The following is a 9,098-nucleotide window of genomic DNA, read 5'->3' on the forward strand; positions in this document are numbered from 1 at the left end:
GTCCGTGCCCTGTAAGTATCCAAAGATTGCTCGTTGTCCTAAGTCTTAGTGTGTTGTGATTCACAAGATGGCGGCCCCCAAAGAGCTAAAACGCCCGAATAACAAAACTTTACATGCAGATTTTAACAATTATTGAATCAATCCTTGTAAAATAATGCTCAGAAGTTGTTTGTAGGTGTTAATACCTACCTCCTAATAGAGATTTCATATCTACAATGCTTTATAAGCGTGGATACGGACGGATTAAGGTGCTACATACTTGGTGTTTCAAACAACACGTGGTTTGTTTACATAAGTTTACCTGAAGAAATGTGCAAATTAATGAGGTGTTCGTTTAAACTATTGTTTGCCTAAGGTAATATATTGTACAAGGAGGCTGTGGATGTAATTCTAGGCTTTACGTTTGAGTATTTACAACGATATCACTGGATTTAGTTTGGTTCCTTTGTAGAAATGGAAGCACACTCGCATGGGCGCCAGCACGTGGTCATAAAAACGAGTAATAAATAAAGTAATGTAATGTCAATCTTTCGAAGTCTGGAATTCCTGTGTTCCTGAGATACTCACGAAGGTTTTATGATAGTTTACAATACCGAGGAAAGTAATTTACTCACGCTTTTTGTAGAAACAGCACGAGCCTAAAAATGATTGAACACAATTTTTGGAAAACAATCGGAGACGGTTCAGCGCTATGTCTGCGACGTTAGGCGTCGCATGAGCCATGGCTTGGTGGCCTGCGCCATCAAGCTTTTATTGCAGTGATATTGTCGCATGTCTCGCCTATCTTACTTTCTTTTTTATTTAAATGCCCAACATCAAATATTCTTAGCCGCTATTAGGAACTGCGTATTTGTGCTCCTCCGTTGTTTCTTGTCTCCCTACGTTTTTGCCACCAAACCTACAACCACGTTTAACTAATTTCTATTGCAGGTACGTTCACTTTCCCTCTACTGTCCGGGAACCCCATGTCTTCAAGCAGGCCAGTGGAGCCTCAAATTACCGCCGGATCCCGCCGGGTACATACGAGCGTCTATGTTTTATGGCACAAGCATCACTTTTCGGTTTTTCTACATTAGAAGGGGCACATAACCGCGACAATTTTCAGGGCCCTGAAAAAAATTGGAAGGCGCTTAAGCTTCGCCTTCAAGAGTGGAACGCGATAGCGTTATCGCACCCCATTCGCACCGCCCACTCATTCGCTCGGCATGCTCTTGAGTCACACAAAGACGAAACCTGCGCCTGAGCAAGCGGAACGAAACAAAGAACTCGGTGTCTCGGAGGGAGAAACGATCTACGCGAGCCAAACGTCGTGATCGGCACAGACAGCCGGACCGCGACGCGCCATGAAGGCCGACGCGATCATGGGGCTGACGCCTCGATGGGATCGTCCTCTATCTCGCTTGGGAGCACCACGCAGACGCATGACTCCTCGCCAGCAGCACGGCACACATCGCAGGGGACGCTTTCATACCAGACACGCTACGGCGCAGGGATCACGTCAGAGGCGTACCGCATCGGACGCTGCACCTAGGAATCGCACTGTGAGCGGAAAGAGGAGCCGCGTTGCGCGGGCGAGTGGCGCGCCATCTGTACGGGCAGCGCCGTACATTGCGAGGAGAGGGTCTCCTGTGTCTGCCGCAAGATGCGCGGCAATCGGAAACGCGCAGGTACGCGGCAAGCGCAGAAGAAATGCAGCGGAAACGTACTTCGCTACGCGTTTAAGTGTGACTTATCTAATTTACATGCTCATAATTACCGATATACACCGCAGTATAACATTCCACGGCTCGTTTCTAAGGTAACACCGCATTCACTAGAGGCACTTTTGTCCCGCTTTGAAACATCAAACTCACAGCTGAGTGGTGGCGTCTCCGTCTCACACTCCGGAGACCCTGGTTCGAATCCCACCCAGCCCATGTTGCATGTTGTTTTTTATAAATTGCCTTCCTGCATTTTTCGCTCACGGCCAATGGCGCCGACGCCAACGACACCGGCTTTTCTGCGGCACGAGCTCCTTAACGCTGTCGCGTTAAAATCACATCAACACTGAATTTTCCGGCCACCATCTTCATCCCATTAGAAACCTTATGGACATATGACATTACCTCAAGCTTTCGTCTGTCCGTCTTTTGTCCTAACTCAACCGCGGTGGAATGGTGGCATATGGCCGTCAACAGCGACTCAGCTATGGCCTGGAGTAGGGCCTGCGGAAAACCTGCAATACGAACCATGCATATACCAAAAAGAACAGAGGAGCTGTACGAGTTTCCGCTGACCTGTGGAATGTTCTATGTGGGGCAATCCGGAATATGTATTAACAATCGTTTAATGGAGCACTCCAAGTCAATAAAATATGGCAGCGGAAAGCACATGCCAGTTTATTGTGGGTCATGTGGGGAGAAATGCAAGCCGATGTTTGACAAAACGAAGGTGTTAGGGCCAGAAAAGGACCAAAGGACACGTGAAATCTTGGAAGCTTCCTTAATAGCAAGACATGACCTACAGAGGGGCGTCAGCGAACCGTCAGTGTATCTTTTCAAGAATGAGCTTGATTTTTTGCGGTAGATAGGGCCTTGCTGGGGCAGTGTTCCATGGTCACGCGATTATGATCTGGCTTGGGCATGCGCATAGATGGATGAGGCAGCATTGCGTGATTTCAATAAACGAGTTGTTAGTCTGCGTTCGTCCTGTCTTCATCTATCTCGGTGTCTTGTCTCTAACGCAGTTTAAAGGGAAGCTGAACAGATTTCAAGAAAAAATGAGTGAAGAGCTGTACGTAATGGTTTTCAGCCCTCCGAATCCGAATATCGCATCGAAATTGAGCGAAAGGAAGAGCAAACAGATTTTATTTCGACGAGAAGTGCAGCAGCAGACCCGGGCAGCTCACGCGCCTCGTTTCCGCCTGTGATTGGTAGGGCGCCTCGTGACGTCAACATTTGTGTTCGTCCGGACTGGCCGCTGCCGCCACACATGAAGTACGGTGCAAGGTGCTTAGGCGCTGTGGTTTGGTGAGACGGTAATGGTAAATTTCGAGAGCTTGCTTTTCTCTGAGAAGTTCGGTGTTGCTCCCTACATGTATACGTAGCCGGCCTCTCCCGGAAGCAAAAGATGCTGGTAGCAAGCAGTACTTCCGACGCAAACGAAAGCGAAGTGTTAGCATCTTCTCGTGTTAGAAATGCTCTTTGGTGAGTATATTTTTTTGCAAAGCTGTATTCAGCGATCCAGTGAGTTCGCTTCCGGGCAAACAACTGTACTGTTATGTTCCTGCATGCCTCCTCGTAGAACGTAAGGAGGAATGCGATCTTCAGCATTTGTGCGCTGCCCCAAAGCTGTCGGCAATCTACACAGGCGGTTTACATGCGGGAAACGTTTTCCGGCTCTTCTAGCACGTGTGGTGGCCTTCATCAGCGCGCCATCCGCAAGCTACTCGTAACCGGAGCCGTAAAGGCTACGTGAGACATCCGGTTTCTCTCTGTGCGCGAGGGGGAGCGCAGCGTCCTGGCGTGCGCCAGCTTTCAAACGCATGAAAACATTACATTTGCACTTCATTATGGTAGCTGCATGTTGGCTGTTTCACAACACACGTGCGAATAGAAAATCGACGGCGGATTGCGACACAAGCTGCGTCAAGGGTGCGAAATGAACATGTACCTTCCGTTCAGCGTGCTAAGACGAAGCAGTTAGCAATAAATCAAAATCCAGGTTTGGACGAGTTCGTGTATTCATAAGGTCTTCCTAGACCAGTTACCATCCGTCCGCCCGCACCCGTCCCGCCTTTGTGCGTTCGTTGCACCGACCTTTTCGCGCTGCGTTTAGAAAGCCTGCTAGCAGAAAGTCTTACTCGGGGAGTAATGGAACATCGTCGCGGCCACTGGTGTTCGTGCAACTGTAGGCTGCACAGAACGCCGGCATGACCAGCCCACCACTTCAATTGATGTTGCGCACGTCAACTACCACTCTACAAACACACAAACAAAGGAATGCGGGCTCGAGCGAGGCAGATTATGACGGCACGCACGCAGAAACAAGCGCCGTCAGGCACGGTCGCGGAGACTGCGAAGGCGCGGAACACCAGTGCTGACGTCACTACGCCGCGGTTTCCGGTCTCCGCTCACACCGTCAGCGTCAGCAGCAGCGCGCGGTGCTCGACGGGGGGCGGAGCGACAGCGCACTTTTATCCGGCGATTACGTCGTTCCTAAGTGAAAAATCCCGCCCAAAATTTTACGTGCATGGTTTATGAGGTTCCCGCATCCGTATATGAGCGTCTTATTTAATTCGACCGACTTTTCAGCTTCCCTTTAAGTTCACACACAAAAACCGAAATTACTCATAGTATGTTTCTCTTCAGCTGTGGCCACTGAGAAGATTGTCTCAGGCTCGCTGACTTTCCCTTTAACGTTCTTTGTTGTCATGTTGCTTCCTATACCGGCCCTATACTTGCTAATTACAATCCTAGTTGTTTTTCTGCACTGTGAGCGAATATTCTTGGACAAGTTATTGAACACTCTCGAAATCCATGTAGTTTCTTTCATATTCCTCAGTCTTCTTAATCAATTATACGCGGAACTGCTATGAATTCAAAACCTGTTAGCCCATATCACTCCGTATGGCTTCATTTGTAGTCGTCCTGTGAGTCCGCAGTGCGAGGCGTTCACCGACTTTTGGGTGCCGTCTAGTGCTGATTGTACCTGTTACTTCAAGCGAACAAGCGCACTTCCAAATGTAAGTCATGGAACCATTACACCTTTCCACATACCCCGGAGCTCCTCGTACTTATTGTATGCCCATTGCGCTTAGTGTTTCAATATGGCAGCGTTTCTCTTCCCATTTGCTCTTATTGTTTTTTACTGTACTTCCATATACCCTATTGGCTTCGCTTTTTCATACTGCGAGGTACTTGTACTGTTTTATCGCTTTATTTATTGGTCATGCATTGACACCCGGCGTTCACTGTTTTTATTCGATAGCGTAAGATCGGACATTTGTACGGCTAAATTTCAATATTAAAAGTTCACCTTCATGTCCATAGATATTTCACGTTACATATTACTTTGTTGGCAAGCAACATAATGTCGCTCGCATGAAACAAACCCCGGAGCTGCTGCTATGTTATGGTGCCCACCTGTTTTGTACGAAATTAAGCCCTTAATTAATTCCTTCTAGCACCCTGTACAGCTTTACCACGTACTTCATAAAGAGCAACTGGAATAAAGGCACCATTGCCTTAGTCTCCTAGAGATATTAACTAGCTGCTCATTCCTCATCGCATTGCATTCAACGCGACCCGCGTTTTCTTGGTAAATCTCTCTCACAAGCTGCATACAGTCGTTGCTTATGCCTTCACCTACCAGAATAGACAACGCCAAGACAAGGCGGGTGGACTGCGACAAGCGCTGCAGATAGAGCTCCTTCAATAGTGCACCGTTCGCGTCGATATCGCTTGAGCTTAGGAGCCGTCGCATGCTGCAGAACAGCTGGGAAGGGCGGTGATCCCCCACCTCCACGAAGGGGAGCAGCGGCTGGAGGCGCGCTCTCTCAAACGCCATGGTGCGGTCTAAAATACTCTGCTTCAGTTGCTGGTACTGAACATCCCCCAATGGGGCACAATGGCGTCCGCCACCTCGTGAGAAGCCTCAATAGATAAGCCGGCAGTTAAGTAGCGATACTGAGAAATCTCCGGGGCGATGTGCAGATTGAAGGAGGCTTCGACCTGAGCGAACCAAACCTATGGGTCCTTGCGCCAGAACGTGGGCAGGTGGAGCTGTAGGGCTGCTGCGTCCTGTGGGTGCGAGGTAGCATCAGGCGGAAGGTTCCCTGAGGGCGGTAGGTTGCTGGGGTCGGTCATATCGTAGTTCGGAGTCACCAATGCAGCGAACCGAGATGTTGCAGCGGAGCGCCAGAACAACAGGACCAGCGTAGGACCAGCGTAGAGCCTGAAGAGACTAGCGCGTGCCGTGCTAGCGCCGCGAGCAGGCGCTGCCCAACTTTATTTTCGTGATCTTTTGTCATGCAGACCGAGGGCGACGACCTTTAGTATCAGCTCGTAGAGGCGTCGGTACGCGCTACAATCCCACAAATAGTTGCGGTTACCAATTTCGTGTGCGCCGGTAATGTCCAAAAAAGCCACATGTAGTGGTCCCTTTTCTTCTTTCAATATTTAAATACACTGAGTATTGAAATACATCTCTTCAATCCGTTCTGACGTTCTCCCAATAAGCCATTTTACCCATGCTTGCAGTTTTATTTGCCTGCATTAATAACCTCTATATTAGCGAAAGCAATGAACAACGGTTATAAAGATCGACTGTATCTTCTTCCTACCTCAATACATTAAATTAATTCTACGTTGGCGTCAAATGTCTCGTATTAGCCCGTCTTGTAAGTTTTTTTCTATTGCTTTCAACACGGCTTCTTCACTTTGTGGCCCTAGTGCATTAATGAGCTTAACGGCAGCCTCGTCCTACACAGTGGCTGGGCGCGCAGAGAGAGAGAGTGAACTTTAATGAGCACCAGCAGTTCAGTCATATGTCATATGCGCGCAGAAATATAATTTTTTTTTACTCTTTTAAGATTTCTCAGCACTAGCATCTTTTCCGTCTGGTTTTGCTTCGTGATTGAAAGCGTAGTACAGCGCACTGTAGCTGGTGCTAGCTGCTTGTACGCGTTGTTGTTACGTACGTGCCCACTACCGGTCCTAATCTCTACCGCCGCTTTAGCGTCCGCAAGCGCGCAACTCGCCTTGGCCGCAAGCCCAGATGGCGCCCATAATTGTAACTCAGCTGCAGCTGACAACCAACTACTTGCTTCATTTATGAGTCTGCGTACCGTGTCGTATATCGCACTCTATCGTACTGCTGAAAATAAGACGCAATCGTGTACGTTTTTCGTTGAGAGCACAAATTTCACTTCGATTCGAGCCTGCATTTCTTGCGATAAGGACAGCTTCACCACGCGTACGCACAAATACCTCATATTAGTTGTTGCGCACGAACTGAAAGCAGAACGACGAGGGATCGGACGAACAGAAGCGCTCGTGTTCGTCAATCCCCTTCGGTTTGTGCGGAACCGATTCGCCCAACGCAACACCCTTAATAAGTATCCCGAATTTATTTTGTACGCATTCGATTACTACTTATCTATGTTTAACCGGTTACAGCGCCAGATGAAATTATAGTTACTGACGCCCTACGCAGTATTTTTTTGCGTTCTACTGCAATTCGGCCTTAGAAGCCGGGAGCGAACCCCTGACCTCGAGCTCAGCAGTGCAATCGAACTCTTTTTTTCCCTAGGATGCCACGGTTGCGCGCAAGAAAGCCTGTCTTTAAGCGCCGTCCTAGGCGTGTCACCGGTACTTTATTTGCATGTTGTAAGAGGTTGGGAACGACGTGCGTATTAATATTTTATGACAATTTATTTTCGTCGTTGGACAGGCTCCACTTTGGGAGATGCATAAGGCCGACATTCGGTTGAAAATGTTACCTCAAAATTTTGGGCTTTTCGTGTCAATACCAGGTGATAGGGCTTGCCGTAGTGTCGGACTCAAGAATATCTTGACGACCCGGAGTTCCCTAACGTGCATTTAAAGGTAACCGCATGAGCGATTTCTTTCTTCTTTTTTTTCATTCCGCGCCTATCGCAGTGCGGCTGCTGCGGCCGGAATCCAATCCGTGACGACGATCGCAGCAGCGCAACCTCGTAGACACACTGGCAACACTGCACCGCGGCAGGTGCAGTGTTGTCTCACATCTGCAAATTATGCCCATTTTTCATACTATTGCCTTTGGTTACTACGGATACCGGACCAATTACGCCACAAAATTAGTGCATACGTACAAAACTCTTGATGTTCTTGTTAAGCGGTTCTTGTAGTTCAGCTCTTGGTTTTCGAAAGCGTCGTTGAGTCCGGCAAGCTGCGTCATCTGTAAATCAACCTGCAGAGGAAGGAGTGTTCACTTAAGCAAAAGCGCCATAGCTTTCACAACCTCGGTTTGGTACAGTGCGAGATAAAGATCGTTACGAAAGTTATATAATTGAACGATTACATAACACGGCAAGTGCGGAAAGTGAGAAGAGGGTATTTTTCACAATGGTAGAGGGGCTTACAAAGTGTTATTTTCGCAAGTCGCGAGTGGAGCCGATTACTGCAATTACGTTGCTGGTACACGTTCAATGATTTCCCCGCTCTACGGTGAAACAAGACGAATTTTAGCTGTCACTTCAGCGCCCCAGTACGTACAGTGAAAAATACTCACTCAGAACTCTTACTGCCCACATTTACGCACAGTTATCATTCCTTCTTTCTTGTATCCCTCAGTACCAGAGTAAGTTAACGAAACTATCTTATCGTGAAAGACTGCTGCCACAGGGCTCAATGGAATTTCCCCTTCTAAAATTAAACTTGTATCGAAAGAGCTGCCGCCGATTTGGCGCAATTTATTCAACAAAACCTTTTTCAACTGCTGTTTCGTAAAAGCTTGAAAGCACGAAAATTTATTTCTATTTTTAAGAAAGGCGACCGCGAATGGATTAACTAATGCCCAATTTACATTTTACCGTTCTTTAGTACAGTAAATGAAAAAGTAACCTACAGCCGTGTAATTTTAACTTATTTATTAATCATGGTGCTTACCGCCAAGGACTCTATAGAGTTGCACTTGTGATAGGTGAGGACCTACTCCTTGAAGCTGTGTCTATTTATTTGACTAAGGCATTTGATACAATCACAAATCACCTATATTCATGAAGCGGATTGTTTTCGCATACATGGTGCACCTTTACAACCTCAACGAAGCTATTTTTAATTGCCGCATTTGGATTAGGCCGAAATGCTAAAACGCCCATGTGCTAAGATTTAGGAGCACATTAAAGTTGGTGCAAATTATTCCGGAGGCACCCATTACAGTGCGCCTCATAGTCAAATCGGGGTTTTGTCACGTGAAAATCCACAATTTTTTATTTTAATGTTTGGACGCAGCTTCCTCATGCAAATGATTCTCTTTCAACACAAAAAATCGCTAACCTAGGCGTTCCCCAGGGTTGAATATTGGGGCATGTTTTGTTCGTGTTCCTCAATGACGATTAACCGCTCCGATTGAAA

The 9,098-nt window shown here is 47.5% G+C and overlaps 1 long non-coding RNA gene across 1 annotated transcript in view; it reads right to left on the reverse strand.

The window, feature by feature from the left end:
- The window catches only part of LOC126539712 (uncharacterized), a 91,897-nt gene extending 83,970 nt beyond the window's left edge, over positions 1-7,927 (reverse strand). Inside the window, exon 1 of the long non-coding RNA XR_011892675.1 lies at positions 7,835-7,927. This is a non-coding gene — a long non-coding RNA (uncharacterized lncRNA). The remainder of the gene's footprint in view (positions 1-7,834) is intronic.
- Positions 7,928-9,098: the final 1,171 nt, after the last annotated feature.

This window comes from Dermacentor andersoni, chromosome 2, assembly GCF_023375885.2.
Source record: "Dermacentor andersoni chromosome 2, qqDerAnde1_hic_scaffold, whole genome shotgun sequence".
In the NCBI taxonomy this organism is placed as follows: Eukaryota; Metazoa; Arthropoda; class Arachnida; order Ixodida; family Ixodidae; genus Dermacentor; species Dermacentor andersoni.